The sequence below is a fragment of the Crocodylus siamensis genome, chromosome 4, assembly GCF_052110815.1.
Source record: "Crocodylus siamensis isolate JL-2025a chromosome 4, ASM5211081v1, whole genome shotgun sequence".
NCBI lineage: Eukaryota > Metazoa > Chordata > Crocodylia > Crocodylidae > Crocodylus > Crocodylus siamensis.
Genome location: NC_143398.1, coordinates 156748366 through 156765243, shown reverse-complemented (window position 1 = coordinate 156765243; position 16878 = coordinate 156748366).

Below are 16878 nucleotides of genomic sequence, written 5' to 3'. Positions count from 1 at the left end.
CTTGGCTACTTTCACAGAAAACTGTGTCAATCCCCAAACCCCAGGAAGGGGTTACAGACCCAAGGAGTAGCTTTCCTGGCTAGGGATGCCCAGCCCAAGATGTCCATTGGTGGTGTCCAGTTGAGGCTGAGTGTGGAGCTGGCTCAGCCCTGTGGAGACCACAGGGTGACCTAGGCTGCCACCGCTCTTAGTACAGTGGGGCAGCTGGCGGGTGTAAGAGGTGAGAGGAGTGGAGGTGGTGCAGGGAGAACCAAGGCATGACCATCAGGGCCCAAAAAATATCAGCCACCAGAGGGCGCAGGGGGAGCCCTGCTCAGCATCTGGGGGGCTGGGTTCGCAGGCTGCCTGGCACGTGTGCCAAGGGATCACAGGATTTTTTAAGGCATAGACTGACCAGCTCCTGCCTGGTAGCTATTGGCTTCCTGGCTACTAATCACCTTGGTAAATCTCAGGCTCAAGCTGCAGCCCCTATTATCCCAGCCCTCGGCTCCCCACCAACCCAGCTTCGCTGGTGCCTCTGTCCCAACTCCCAGGCCTGGCCTCTCCCCCACCCAGCTCTGCCAGCGTCCCCCCAGTTCCAGGCCACAGCTAACCCACCCCACCCTCCCTTCAGATGTGCAAGGCTTCTCTGTCCCACATGTTTTCATTCCTTTTAATTATGACAAAACCACCAGTCTCTTTCACCTCATCATATCCCAGAGGTGTCTCCACCATGCCCTGTCACCCATCTACACCTGGCTGCACTAACTTGTGGGGAGGAGCAGAGACTCCAGATAGGAGCTGGCAGGGGAAATACTCAGCCTCTTGTGGGCTAAGATCACCTTAAATGGCATTGTGCGGTTAAGGGTGGAGATTTGTCCAATGCACTACATGCAGGCCCCCCTACAAGAGTCTTACTATAGCCCTCCCAGTGGCAGGATCTCAGCTACATATTTAATTTTATGGAAATGGGGGATTTTCCCTAGCTTGCTCCTTTGGCCTATAAGCAAGCGAGACACAGGGGCATCCAAAGCCTCTGGGCTTGGGGCTTGCACGTAGGATGCCTGCCTTGGATTTGGGAATGATTGAAGTCTGGGAAGGAGGGTATTTGCCAGTGGTAGCACCAGACAGACTTGCACAATTGAGCTCTGCTCAGTCGACAGAATTCGGAACAAATTTGGGCTGAGACACAAAATTTACACAGTGGAACAGGGGAACTGCAGTCAAGAAGCCAAGGCTACTGGGGCAGCAATCAGCTAGTCCCGGAGATGCTGCAGGATCATTCGTCATTTGTACAGCACTTGGCGGCAAACAAGCAAATTCCTCCCCATCGGGGGATGGACCCTCTTATCCTACCAGGGCTACAGGTGGGGAAGCCAAGGCCCAAACTGGGTCTGGGTTTACCCTGGGGATTAGTATCAGAACCAGGATACCAGGATCTGGGACCTAGCAGACCCCCTCAGAGCCCAGAGTCCCATTCCCTCCCCCCATAAACAGCGCTGAGGAGGGACCCATGAAATCACACAACATCCTGTGAGGCCCTGAAGAGGTTAAACTAATTGTCATGGTTATTCAAATCATTAAAGCATGGAGCTTACACTCAGCCCAGATCCTAGCAACCGGCCATGAATGCAGGCCCAGGGCAGGGGGAGGGATGGCTCTGCTGGGAACCCTTCTTGGCCTATCCTCAGTTATTGTTTAAATCCAGGAGGTTGGGAGGCAGAGGACAGAGTTTTCAGGCTGGACTGAGCTGCCTGGGACCAGCTGCGGTTGGGCTGCTGGGGGTGAGAACATCCATTTCCAAATACAAACCACAATAAACCACTCTCCAAACTACTTGTGGGGGAATAGGGTGGAGGGTTGGAGGAGAAAGGCAATTTGCTTTTGCATTTAGCCAAATCCCCCACCCATTCAAAAAAAAAAAAAAAAAGCCTTGATTCTGCTGTGTTAAATCTATGTAGCTACTGAGTGCCACCCAACACAAGATGTTTATGAAACGCATGCCACCTCCATCACAGGGGCTGTTTGGTATAGAAGGTAACAGACTACTATTGCTGTCAGCTCCTAGAGCTGCTCCTTAGCTCCAGTCATATGGAGGGCTCCAAGTTCAAAGCTTGCTGCAGTGCATGTGGGGATGGGGTCACTACACTACCAGCCAGCCTGGGACTGCCCAGTCCAGCACGGAGGACCCCTCTGAAGCAAACTATGGTCCTGCACCAGGTTGGAGGACTGAACCCAAGACATTCCACCCCCTCCCTCCCCAGGGTGCCCGACAAGCTGGCAGTCTTCTGAATCCTTGGGCAAAGCCACTGTCTTCCCCTTGTAGGAGGCAACAGGGCTGCTTCTCCTCCCATAGGTCCAATATAAACCAGAAGCAATCCTGGTATAAGGTCACATGGGCGAGAGCAAGGGGCTGTCACACAGGATTTGGGTACATGGCCCAAAACTGCCCTCCCTCCCAGCTGGGTCCCAGGTGTGCCCCTCCAGATGCACCCAGACACAAGCTTCAGGCAGGTCCTGGGCATAGCACCACAGCAGGCCCTGCCTTTGCCCCAGCATCACTACGCAGGAGTTGGGGCCTGAGGCTGGGACCCGCAGGAGCAGGCAGGTTTGGGATCAGTCCCACCCCTCAGTGTCCCTGCAATGGAGAGAGAAGCCCTCAGGAGCTTGCTGGCACAACCTAGCAGGACAGTCCAGGGACCTGTGTGTCAGATACCATCTGGACTTAAAAGAACTCAGTTAACAGCTAATGCAAAAATATTATGCAATAATATTTCTCTTCTGATTATTAAATCCACACCCTTGCACTGAGAATGGGCAAAACTGGCAAAATGCAGTCATTCAGATGTAGAACTGTTCTAAAAACAATCATCTCAGATATGAATGATCGACAACTTTTGCGGAAAATCTTTATTGAAAAAAAATATTCCCAGTTAAATATTTTCTCACAAAATATTTCTCTAACATCTATTTGTGTACATTTCTCAATTACTTTATCAATTCTGTCCTTTCCGAGAGGAAAACTGGTGGAGGAGTATGAGCGAGCTGGGTTTTGTTAACTTCTAGCCCACTGCCACATAACATGGATCTTCTCATAAGATTCTCATCAGTGTAGCACCAAGAGTTTGCGATATTTTCATATTTGATGAACCTGGTTCTCATGAAGGACTTCAACTATCCTGACATCTTCTGGAAGGGCAATCCAGGAAGTTTTTGGAGAGTGTCGGGGATAACTTCCTGGTACAAGTGCTGGAGAGGCCAACTAGTTTAGGGGCCCCACTCTTCTTGATCTGTTGCTCACAAACAAGGAAAAATTCGGGGGGAAGGATGTAGAAGTGGATAGCAATTTCGGCAGCAGCAACCATTAGATGATTGAGTTCCAGATCTTCAACGAAAAAAAGGAAGGATGGAGAGGAGCAGAATCAGGACCCTGGACTTCAGAAAAGTAGACTTCTGCTCGCTCAGGGATCAGATGGGCAGGATCCCCTAAGAGACCATTCTGAGGGAGAAAAGAGTCCAGGAGAGCTGGTTGTACATTAAAGAAACCTTACTAAGGCACAGGAATGAATCATAGCAATGTGCAGGAAAACTAGCAAGTATGACAGAAGACCAGCTTGGTTTAGCAGGAAACTCTTCAATGAGCTAAAATACAAAAAAGGAAGCTTACAAATAACAAGCAAGAAGTATAAGAGTATTGCTTGGGCATGCACATATGAGATCAGGAAAGCCAAAATGCAGTTGGAGTTGCAGCTAGCAAGGGACAGGAAAGGTAGTAAAAAGGGTTTCTACAAGTACGTCAGCAAGAAGAGGAAGATCAGGGAGTGTGGCTCCCTTACTGCATGGGGGAGGCAACCTAGTGACACACAATGTGGGAAAAGCTGAAGTACTTAATACCTTTTTCACCTCAGTCTTCACAGGCAAGGTCAACTCTCAGACTACTGCGCCTGGAAGCACACTTTGGCGAGGAAATGAGCAGCTGACATTGGCAAAAGGACAGGTTAGGGGCTTTTTAGAAAAGCTGGATGTATACAAGTCCATGGGGCCAGATGCAATGCACCTGAGGGTGCTGAGGGAGTTGGCCAATGTGACTGCAGAGCCACTGGCCACGATCTTTGAAAACTCAAGGCAACTGGAGAGTCCCGGACAATTGGAAAAAGGTGAACATAGTGCCCATCTTTAACAAAGGGAAGGAGGATTCAGGGAACTACAGACAGATCAACTTCACTTCAGTCGCTGGAAAAATCATGAAGCAGATCTTCAAGGAATCCATTTCTAAGCACTTGGAGGAGAAGGAGGTGTTTAGGATTAGTCAGCATGGATTCACCAAGGGCAAGTCATTCCTGACCAAATTGATTCCCTTCTATGATGAAACAACTGGCTCTGTGGATTTGCAGAGCAGTGGATAGGACATATCTTGACTTTAGCAAGGATTTTCATACAGTCTCCTGTACCATTTTTGCGAGCAAGCTAAGGAAGTATGGGTTAGATGAAGTTTGATTGTAAAGTGGATAGGAAACTGGCTGGATTATCAGGCTCAGGGGGTAGTAATCAATGGCTGGATGTCTAGCTGGCAACCCGTATCAAGTGGAGTGCCCCAGGGGTTGGTCCTGTGGCCAGTTTTGTTTAATCCCTTCATCAGCGATGTGGAAGATGAGATGGAGTGCATCCTCACCAAGCTTCCAGATGACACCAACCTAAGTGAAGTAGTAGATACACTGGAGGGTAGGGCTAGGATTCAGAGAGACCTAGACAATTGGAGGACTGGCCAAAAGAAAACTCATGAAGTTCAATAAAGACAAGTGCAAAGCTCTGCACTTAGGATGGAAAAATCCCATGCACCGGTACAGACTGGGAACCAACTGGCTAAGCAGCAGCTCTGCAGAAAAAGACTTGGGGGTTGCAGAAGACAATGAGCTAAATATAAGCCAACAGTGTGCCCTTATTGTGAGAAAGGCTCACAGCATACCAGGCTACATTAGTAGGAGCACTGCCAGCTGATGGAGGGAAGTGATTATTCCCCTCTATTTGGCATTGGTGAGGCCACGTCTGGAATACTGTGTCCAGTTTTGCACCACCCCCGACCCCTGCTACAGAAAGGATGTGAACAAATTGGAGAGAGTCCAGTAGCAAAAGACAAAAATGGTTAGGGGGCTGAGGCTCATGACTTATGAGCAGAGGCTGAGGAAACTGTGGTTATTTAGTCTGGAGAAAAGACGACTTAAAGGGGATTTGATAGCAGCCTTCAACTACATGAATGGTGGTTACAAAAAGGACGCATCAAGACTGTTCTTAGTGGTGACCAATAACAGAGCAAGGAGCCATGGTCTTAAGTTGCAGCAAGGGAAGTTTAGGTTGGATATAAGAGAAACACTCTTATATGTGGGGAGAAGTGGGCATGCTGGAGGAGGGGGACAGGCTGCAACTAGATCTGGACAGGTTACAGGGGTGGGCGGATGAGAACAGGATGGGTTTCAATATGGACAAGTGCAAGGTGCTGCACCTGGGGAGGAAGAACCAGCACCATACCTACAGGCTGGGGAACTCCCTTCTTGTCAGTGCAGAGGCAGAAAAGGATCTTGGAGTCACTACTGATGCCAAAATGAACATGGGCCACCAATGTGGGGACGCGGTCAGGAAAGCCAACCGTACCTTGTCATGCATCCACAGATGCATCTCGAGCAAGTCCAAGGAGGTGATATTCCCCCTCTTTGTGACATTGGTCAGGCCACAGCTGGAGTACTGCATCCAGTTCTGGACACCGCACATCAGGAGGGATGAGGACAGCATTGAGAGGGTCCAGGGGAGGGCCACCTGCATGATCAGGGGGCAGTAGGGCAGGCCCTATGAGAGGCTACGGGACCTGTACCTGCTCAGCCTCCACAAGAAGGCTGAGGGAGGATCTGGTGGCCATCTACAAACTGGCCAAGGGGGACCAGCAGGGAATGAGAGAGTCCCTGTTCCCCCGAGCACTACTGGGAGTAACAAAGAATAATGGCCATAAGTTGACTGAGAGTAGATTCAGACTAGATATCAGGAGGCGCTACTTCATGGTCAGGGCGGCTAGGATCTGGAACCAACTTCCAAGGGAAGTGGTGCTCACTCCTACCACAGGGGTCTTCAAAAGGAGGCTCAATAGACACCTAGCCAGAGTTGTTTGACCCCAGCATCCTTTCCTGCCCATGGCAGGGGATCAGACTTGATGATCTGCTCAGGTTCCTTCTGACCCTACCTACTATGAAACCTACATTCATTGCTAGTTTTTTTAATGGATTCTGATATTGCAAGAAATAAAAGTACCATCTCAGTAATAATTTCAAAGTAAGTTTTTATTTGCCTGTATGGGGCAAATACCCATATGGGGGTCCTTCTTGTTGGATAAGTTTCATAGTTTCATAGTTTTTAGGGGCTGGAAGGGACCTTAAAGATTACTGGGTCCAGCCCCCCTGTATTTGGGCAGGAAAGACCAGTGGGATCAGATGGCCCAGCAAGATGGGCATCAAGACACTTTTTGAAGATTGCCAAGGTGGGTGACTGTACCACTGCTGGGGGGAGCCTGTTCCAAACCCTCAGTACCCAACTTGTAAACTTTTTTCTTATGTCTAGTCTGAAGCAATCTTTAATCAGCTTGCACCCATTATTTATAGTCCCCTCTGAGGGACCTTGGTGAATAGTTGCTCCTCCAGGCCCTGATGTACTGCCCTGATATAGTCTGCCACCAAGTCCCCTCTGAGTCTTCTCTTCTCCAAGCTGAACTGTCCCAGGTCTTTCAGCTTCTCCTCCTATGACTTGGTCTCCAGGACTCTAATCATGCACGTGGCCCTCCTTTGGACTCCCTCAAGCTTCTCCACATATGCTCCAGGCATTGCTTTCTGGGGCAGACTCTGCAGGGCCCTGGTATCTGAATGGCAATTTCCCCTCACCCTGCCCTGGTTCTGACCCCTGAGCAAGAGGCCTGAGCTCATTCTTCTGAGGGAAGTGGTGGAAGGCATTACAAGCCCTGTGAGTGGAAAGAGAAGGCCAGTGGGGTTAGTTTTTGGTGGGTATGGGGGCCCCAGTTGGTTGTGAACCCCCATCACCAGCGTCATGTTAAGGTCTGACTCTGATGCCAAGGAACCCTTCAGGTGCACTGGCAGGGAGGAAGGCAGTGCCCCTGGCCATCCTGGAGGGCTCCACCTGCCCCTTTCCCCTGCCTTTGCACATGTCCCATCACAGACAAGACAAGGGGCCATGCTCCTGCTGGACATGTCAGGAAGGACAGACATTGGGCCTTCACAATCACTAAGCTGAGGCAGGATCAGGCAGGTGGGGGACCTGGCAGACATGGCAGAGGCAAGTGGAAGAGGGGGCGGGGGACTGTGAGAATTCAGTGCCTACTTTTCAAGCAGGAGCCAGGCTTGGTGTCTCACTGACTGGACAAGATGAAAGGAAAGCTGGGGATCATTTGAAAGGACCTGAATGAGTCCAAGCTGGACACCTAGGGTTGCAAGCTTGTCCCCCACCGGCTGTGCTCGCCTCAAGGGCCAAATAAAGCCAGATCTGGCTTGCCCATCAGGGTCTGAAATACCCCGAGGAGGCCAAAGGGCCTGAAAGGCTCCATGTACTGCCCTATGTTATGTCTCTCCACCAACAAACCATCCTTGCCAAGGCAAGAAGCAACCTTGAGTTAACCAGTGGGTAAACCGAGGTACAGAGAGGAAAAGCAACTTGCACAAAGTTACACAGTACAGAGAGAAAAACTCTGGGCTCCCACTCCCCTGCTCTACCTACCAGTGCTGTAGCAATGAAGTTTGACACCCAAGACAAAGCCCACAGCAGCAGCCTGCCCTTGCCTCGCACACAGAACTGGGGGGCACACACCCCCCATACTTGCCCAGGTGTCCACGCAGCAGTCGGAGCCCCCCTTTCTCCATCCTCGCACCTCCCCAAACGAGCTGCTCGTGGCTCCGTCCTGCCCTGGCAAGGTACCGCCTCTTGGTGCCCCTCTGCTTCAATGCCCAGGGCAGTCGCCTCGCTTGCCCCCACTCCCCCTTGCTATGGCACTGCTACCCACTAAGCCCACACCTAGAGCCAACACTTGCCTCTAACCCTGAGCCTGTGGAAGCTGTAGAGCTGCAGCCAGAGCTGAAGGTCTGGCCCTGGGAGGCCTGGCCAGCGAAGCCTGCTGCGAGCAGGAAGTCAAGGCATGACTCCCTATAGCTCTACCGTAGCGAGCAAAGTCTAGTTGCCTGTGCCCTCCATGCCCTCCTTCCTTGGGTGCTGCCAACCCACTGGCCCCATAAGTCTGGGTCAGGAACCTGCTGTGTCACCTGGGGAATCATGCAAAGCCAAGGTGAGACACGACAGCACTTCCGTGTAGCTGCGGCAGCAGGTACCATAAACACACCACGGGACAGGCAGTAAAAATCACTGGGCTCCTGCCCTTGGGCTGTCACGCAGGAAGCTGCTGTCAGCCTTGGCATGGAGCGGTGGGGCTCAGCCTGCCTGCCTGCCTCCAGTGCTGCCATGGCACACCCCCATGCCTGCTCCTCGTAGGGGTCTCACATCCTTCCACAGAGTCCCCTGTGACACCAAGGGGCTTCTGCACAGAGCTCCCCCACTGCTCAAGAAGGGTTGTTAAGGCTAAAAGGAACGGAGAAAGTCCAGTGGTTAGAGCAGGGGAGGCTCAGACACAGGACTCCCTTGCTTCTGGGGGGTGCATGCAATGCCATCGAGCTAAACCCTTGGGAGTGAAATCATTTCCCAGTAGGCAGGTCTTCACAAACCCTGGCAGCAGCAAGAGCCCATGCTGAAGCCAGCTCTGCTCCAAACTGTATCAGGCCCTTGGGCTGCACCATCCTGGCTGGCTCAGGCTGGCCCCTGCTGGAAAGAACTGTCCCATCCTCCTGCCAGGAGCAGAAGAAAAAATACCTCACTAAAACAATGGGCTCTCAGGATTTATCGCCCAGCGGGCTCTGCTGGCAGCAGCCAGAACATGTTCAGGAGCACCTGGAGAGGCACTGTGGCCCAGGCGCGGGACAAGGGGCCCACCCGTGGGCGAGTGCTGCGGGAGCTCAGAGCCTCACTGAGGGCCTGAAGAAAACCTCCAAGGTTCAGGGGACTCTCAGGAGCCATTTCCCGACACCTGCGCCAAAGTCTCAGTGCCCAGGCCCGGGATCAGCTCACCAGGGGAAAGACCCAGTGTTAGGCGTTTCTTCAGGGGATTTTGTGCTCTCATAGAGCTGAATCAACCGGATACTCTGCACCTCAGTGACTGTGGCACCCAGGTGGGGCTGCTCCATGCTCTGTCACCCACAGGTTCCCTAATGCAGCAGGAAGCCACACACATCAGCCCCTGGCACTGCTCCTACCTGCCACACGCCCTGCTGCCTTGAGGGAGATGAGCCACATTGTGTCTGAGCAGGGTCCTACTAAAGTTGCGAGGTCCCAGCACCATTCACCATAGTGGGCAGGACAGGGAGGGGGCAGGAGGGATAAAGCGCTCCCTGCCCACCTGCTTTCCACCAGCCACCAATGGGATCCTCCTCTATTAAGTGGTCCATCCATCTCCCCTGAACCTGACTTGCGCAGGGGTCTGTCCACATGCCTGGGGCTTCCCTTCATTCAAGAGGGAGGTTCAGGAGCAGGCAGGGGAGGCCCCAGGAAGACTAGCTCCAAGGGCACCTTTCACAAGTCTCCTGGAGCACCTGGGCTCCCTTCCCCTGGGGTCCAGAGAGGATGGCCTCACAAGCCTCCTAGAGAGTGAGCCCTGGCAAAGGAAGCACCAAGCCCCCAACCTGTCCCATAACTCCTCCCAGCGTGCCTGCCTGAGAGGGACCCAGCTTAGCTGCACAGAAGCCTGGGGCAGGCAGAGCCCACGAGATCCTGCATATCCCTGGGTGGACTTAGTTCGCCAACAAGGAGCAGGTACCAGCAAGTTTACAACAGGGCAATTTCCCTGCACACCCTCGTGATTCATGTCACGCTCCTGGCCTAGCTTCTGCACAGTTGCTGTCATGTTTACCAAGATGAAGTCAGGAAGATATAAACCTCCCTCTATTTCCCCCACGGTCTTGTGACTGATTATTGATGGGCTAGAGGTATCATAACCAGGATGGTTTCTTCTCACATGGACCCACCCCCTGACCCACTGCGCTAGTCCAGATACATGCCAACAGACAAAGCGGACAGCCCTGTACTTTATAGCACAGAGACCACGGCTTGAAGACAGCACAGAGAGTCTGATGAGCCCTGAAAGGACCCAACAACCAAGCTGAGCACCCACAAACCTCTGCACAATCTATGGTAGCTGCAGGTGCTCAGCTCCCTGGAGCAGGACTCCAACTTTTGAGCGGCTGGGGGGTGCATATGACTTGAGCTGCAGCCCTACCCCACTCCCAGGACAGTAGGAGCCTCCACACCAAGTCCTTGAACAGCAGGCTTCCTGCAGCCTGCTACTGCACCCCAGTTCCCAGGGACAGGGAACAGAAGCTGGAGGAGGGAGGGAGAGCCCAGATACCTTAGCAGCATTAGCCACACAGGGGTGAATCCTTCACCTTCCTTGGAGCTACTCAGTGCCCTTTCCGGGCTATGCTAGTGGGTCACACCAACCTTGACTCAAGTGCCAACAGAGGCAAATCTGAGTAATAGCACAGGGGGCTGGTAGTAACTCAAGGCCTCCTACTCCTGTGCAATCCTGGGCATGCTGGCATTAGCTGTCTCTGGCCAATGCCACCACTCAGTTCTCCACTCATCAAGAAAAGCTTCCTCAAAGCAGAGGGGATCACTTGTCCAATGAATGAGGGGAGGCAGTCCCAACCTGCAGGCATGTGGAACCAGAAGTGGGAGACTGGAGCATTGGGCCTGGGGTACAGACGGCCCAACCAGGCTCCGGTGAGTCGCTTCTTTCTCTAGCATCTGTGGCTCAGAGGTAGGTGTCCACAGAACAGGCAAACCCCAGTTCTGGCCCCAGAAACCAGAGCACGCTGCTTCTTAGCACAGGCTCAAGAGCTGATAGGATTCAGTGTCACAGCCCCCAGGGCACCTGCTCCTAGCATCACCATCATCATACCTCCAGGATGCCATTCCTCCCCTGGAGCCTTTGTGAATCCAACCCAGGAAGGGGCTCTCTTGCCTACAGCCAGCGTGTGGTGCTGGGGGTGGCACTGCAACACCCTGGGTGCTGTGGCAGGCTGAATGCTCAGCAGAGGGCATAGCACACACATCCCCAAGGCAGAGAGACACAAGACTCCCTTTCCCCGGCAGGGTGCCATGAGAGCTGCGCAGTGCCCACCAGAGGGGTACTGCTGGGATGCAGACTCCTCAGGCTAGAACAGCACTTCCTGCTCCCTCACCAAGCCCCAAGGGGATCTCAACCCTGCACAGGGCTCGGGGCTCTGAGGAGCCACTGGAAGGAAACATCACTTGTCCTTCTGCCTGCCTCTCTCACCCTCTCGCTCCTCCATCCCTTTCCCTTTTCCCAGCCCCCCACCAGGGTTGCCCCTGGCAGCTGCTTTCCCAAGAAGAAGGAAGGAGACAAACCGTGCGGTGGGCATAGATCACCAATTCCAGGCTCCACGCCAGCAGCACTGTCCAGGCTCCCCACGCCACGGCTGGCTCTGGGAGCAGGGAGCCGTGGGTCTGAGTCAGCACTCAGCCCAGGCTGCCTGAGCTATGCATCTCTCTGCTTGGCCCAGTTCCTGCATAGAGATTAACTCTCCCTAGGAAGGGCACCCTGCTCAGCTACCTGGGAGTGGTGACACACCAACCCCAAGCCCTCTGCCTTCTTGGGGAAGAAGGGAGATGCCCAGAGTCTCCCAGAGCACCTGGAGGCCAATTAAGGAACCCCCCAACTGGGCACTGTACCCAAGCAGGCAGATTTGCAGGTCTTTCCCACTGCTGCCTCCAGCCTTTCCCTCCAGATGCTTTCTCCTCCCTAGGCATGAGTCAGGACCTCAGCCACTGCAACCTTGAACCCAGACAGAAGTGACCAGCCATCCAGTGCCCAAGGGGACCAAGATGGGCCATTCCTGGACCAGGCACATTTGCACTGCAGAGCACCCTAGAGCACAACGGAGCTCCCCATCACTGCAGTTGAGCACAACTGGCCTGGGGAATCAAGCTGGATGTTTCTTCCAAGTGCCCCCCATGACCATGCACACCCTTCCACGTCTTCCCTTGCTCTCATCTTCCTTCAATACTTTCTCTGCCACAGGGCTTTTTGCCAGCCACACCCAAAACAAATACACCTTGGAGTTGTCTGGGCTGGAGAACAATCCCTGGCTGCACAAAGGGCCCTGGGGAAAGGAGTGGGGGCCCCTCCTTTACCAGGGTAGATGCAGAGGGATAGATGGGATGCCGCTGAGTGCAGGAGAGGCCTGCATGCTAATTGAAGAGTGGGATCTCCTCTCACTGGGGAGTGGGGTCTAGTGGGTTAGATCAGGGGACAGATGACCAGGACTCCTGCGTTCTGCTTCTGGGTATGGGAGGGGAGTGAAGGCAAATGGCTGCAACTCCAGACTCCTGGGTTTTCTGACAGCTGACAACAGCTCACCACATGGCCTTAAGAAAGTTGCATTCTCTCTGTGCCTACTGAGCAGTGGGGCAGCAACCCCGCCTGCTGTGCTGGGGACTGTGTGGTGAACCCCTCTGCGACCCCCAGGACGCAGAGCTGAAGACAGGCAGCTGAGCTGTGCTCCAGGGATGGCAATGTGCTGTGAAGAACCCCAGAGTCCCAGGCTGCAGTAGATATGAAAGCAAGAGGAGTAGGGTCTCAGTGGCATGGCTGACCTCCAACTTCTCACAGGAACATTGGCGGGGGTGGCATAGCAGTCAGGGGCTAGAAGGACATGTATGCATGAGCCTGTCACCCAGATCTAGCAGCTGAGGGGTGGGGGAGCTTGCTGCTTCCCCCGCAGATGGAGCCTGCAGGTCTATTTATTCCCCACAGCTGTTAGGAAGGAGTCTCACCCTGGATGGGGGGTGCTGGGCAAATCAAACCATATCTGAGCAGCTGAAGGGGCTTGCACAGGATGCAGGCAGAGTGCTAGGTTGTACCCACTAGGAGCTACCAGCTCTGGGAGTAGGGAAAGGAGGTAGAAGAGCAAACAAGAAGGTGGGACAGACAGAAAGAGGCCCTGGCATTAGACACTCGTGGCCATACCCTAGTGGAAGCCAGGACAGGAGCAGCACATAGCAAGGCAACAGGCCCCAGCCTGCTGACTCCCCAAGCCAGACGCTGCCTCACACCCCATGACAGCACGCACCCGTGGCTGGGGCATGGGTGGGGCTGCAAGCAGCAGGTCCTGGCAGGCTGGGGCACCACCGTGCTGCCATCCACCAAGGAAAAAAACCTCCTACACGGCGTGAAGGCTGAAGACTGGTGCCCACTGAGATGTAGCAAGTTGCTATGTACCTTATAAACTAACAAAACATCTGTGCAGCTCCCAGCACTAGGCCTGACTCCCGCCTGCCACCTCCAGCTGCTAGTGAAAGAGCAACAATAGTTGCTGGTAGCCATAGCAGCAGGGCTACCAGTAACTCCGGTCCCCTGTGGCAAGGCAGAGCCCAACACCCCCATGCATTTCTCAGCCCCAGTTCCTTCCTAAATGCCAGCCCCCTTTGACTGCCACAAGCCAGCCCTCCTGCTTGAGTCACCTGCCAGGTGCTGGCGGTTCTGCCCCGTGCGGTCCCAGGCTGCACCTTCCAGCAACAGAGACAGAAATCCATGCACACGGGTGACTCTAGCAGTGCAGCACACCCCCCACCCATCTATTGCAGTGGACCTTGAGTGGAGAAGCCTGGAACCCAAATTCTGCCCTTGGGTCAGTTAAAATTTGACCAAAGACACTCATGGGATCTCTGTGTGGTGCAATACCCAGGTTGAGGATAGACAGGCAAAGAGTGACAGGGGACCCTGGGGAGTTCAGCGTTATAGTTCAGAGCCACCATTGCCCTGCACCTTCCTATGAACTAACCAAAGGACGTTATACATGTACCAGGATGGGGGTGGGAGGGAATATCAGTGATTTCCCCTCACAAGAAGAATTCAAAATCTTCAATGAGAATTCTCTCTGTGTTTCGTCCTCTCTCCATTTTTGACTTTTTTTAAAATCCAAAACAATAAATAAAGCCTGGTATTGTGAAGACAATTTTTGGCTTGGTTCTGAAGTCAGATTTCTGACACTTCTTTCTACCTTTTTAAAGTCACATCCTCACTTTCCAAATAGAAAAAAAAAAGTTTTTTCTAAATTGATCAGTGGAGAGAGATGGAGGGAGAGAAAAAAAAGTCTCACTGGAAGTCCAAAACAAAACTAACCGCTTTCAACTGAAAGCAAAGATGAAGTGTTTCCGTTTCATCTCATTTCTGATCTTTTTTGAGGTGTAAAGAAATTTGCTGGCACTGAAATGTCCTCCTCAGACTTTTCCACTCTCACAAAATGGTGTTTTTCAATGGAAACTTTTTCTTTCATGAGAATGGTTTCAAGCTGCTCCATTAACCGCCTCCCAAGGGCTGATTTGCAGCCTAGATGTTCTCACTGAGCTGTTTCTCTTCTGCTTGTGAGTCTATCTGCACCGAGATAAGGTGGGCACTTAGGGCAGACTTGTCACATTATACCAGACCCGATCGCTGCCAGGGCACAGATGCATTGACAAGGGGACAAAGGGATCCCTGTCCAGCCAGGGGGCGTTTCTGCCGACTTGTCACATTCTCAGACTCATGAAGTATAAGGCCAGATGGGATGATTAGACCCTCAGGGCTACTTTTACACCGCACAGCTCCCCTCCAGGTAAATTTCCCGGCATGAACTTCCATGCTACTGGAGCGAGATTGTTCCTAGGAGCCAAGCTGGCTTGCTTAGCGCTGGTTTGGTATCTCTATAGACATACCCCAGTCTGACTTCCCTGTGTTCAGCCCATTAATTTGTGTTTGAGTAAAGCATTTTTCAAGAATCCAGGTATCTCCAGCCTGGATTTGAAGACATCGTGGAGTGCAGGAGCCAGCCCTTTTCTTAGGAGTTAGTGCCAGCAGTTCATCACCCTCCCTCTATGGAGACTTGTCTCTACTCTGGATGTGTCTGGTTCCTACCTCCAGCCACTGCTTCTAGCCCAGCCATCTCCTTTTTGTATCCAGAGCCTCCCCCTTGACGAAAGTACTTGTTCACTGTGTCCCAGCCCTCTCAAGTTCTGTTTTGATATGCTAAAGGTCAAGCTCCTTAACTCTCACTCCAGCCCTCAGATCATTCCCACAGCCCTTCTCTTTACTTTTTCAACTTCCTCTTCAAAATGTGGGGACGAGCCCTGTGCAATCTGTATTCCAGTATCCACCTCACCAATGTCGTGTGCCCTGCACTTCCTCCCCTCTTTATCAGCCCAAGAATCGCAAACTGTAAAGGAGATAAGCTCTTCCAGCCAGTGCCCTCCCCTACAAGGAAGTAGGACACCCCACACTTGCTCATTTTCCAGAACAAGAGGTACCTAGAGGTTGAGTTTTTCAATGGGATCCTTAAAGTTAATGGGTACCAAGTGCCCAGCTCCCTTGGGCACATTTAGGAAATCCCAGCTATAAATGCCTCATCACCAAGGCAGTGGAAAAATACATCCCTGGCACATGAGTGCACTTATATTTCAGCAGGAGCAGTATTAACTCTGGTAGTGAAGCATGAAAACTTATTAAGTACATTCGAGCTAATCAAGCCACTAGCAGGTTGCCTGGAAGGGACGTGAAAAAGAACCTGACTTTCCAAAAGGGAAAAAAAAAGCAAAATCTTTAAGAAAGAGCCGGACACAAAGAAAGCGCAGATCAGAGAGCCCTCATTGTCGCAACTGCCTCGCTGGAGACAACATCCCCCACTCCTGACCTGCTAGGGTCACGGAGGGGCTCTCCCTGCAGCTCCGTTTCATTGCCAAGATTGCCGCTTGGAATAAGGCTGCAGTTCTTTACCAGGAAAATCCCCTTATTTATCCAGAGGGTAAATGCCCCAGGGTGAACTCTGGTTTGTTTGTAACAGAGCAAGCAAAAACTATGCACACCATTTATGACATTGACACTGGCCCTGCCCCGGCCACAGAAAGTCCTGCCAGGGCTCAGCAAGCCAAGCACAGTGAGCACCCTGTTGCCTCCTGGGCTCGCTCTCCCAACCCTACTAAGCCCAGGATCCAGGAGGAGCCCAAGCTAGCCAAAGACAAAACAACTCTCGCTGCTCAACTTTCTGCTTCCACTCAGCTCCATCGCCTGGCTGGCGGGCTGGGAACACAGCCCCTGACTTCTGCACTTGGCTAAGGGAGGAACGGGGGGACTGGAGGGAAAACCTACTGTCCTAAGCAGGAAGAAGGGCAGAAGATCAGATCTGACTTACTGCTTGTCCCAGGGCAGCCTCTCTCCTCCCGGCGGCTCCCAGCTGCATCAGACTAGGACGCAAAGGAAAACTTACACATCACTTTCTCTTCCTACTCATTGATCAACAATGCCTCTCCTCGAGCAGGTGGGGAGGTAGGGAGAGAACTGGCCGCACGGCTTGCTGGGATCTGTAGTCTCGTGGGGTAGGAAGCAAAATTTCCCTCTCCAGGAGCGTGTTTGGAGACAGGCCAGGACTACATCTCCCAGATGGCCTCTGCCCACAGCTCCAGAGCCTCCAAATATGGGACCGGACCAGGCTTTAATACTAAGACTGAAAGAGAGGAGCTGGAGGCTGGCTGGTGTGGAAGGGCATTGCCCTCCTGTCTTTTCTCCTACAGATGTTGAGCTTTTTAATTACCCTCTTTTTCCACACTAAGCAAGGAGTCCAGGCAAAATCTTTCTCCTCCAGACCCTTCTCCTCTGAGGGGACCAACACACAAAGCCCCAGGAGCCCAATTTCCTGCTGCCATGGACCACACGCTGTCACTTGTGCCACGGTAACACACAGGTGTCCAGCACGGATG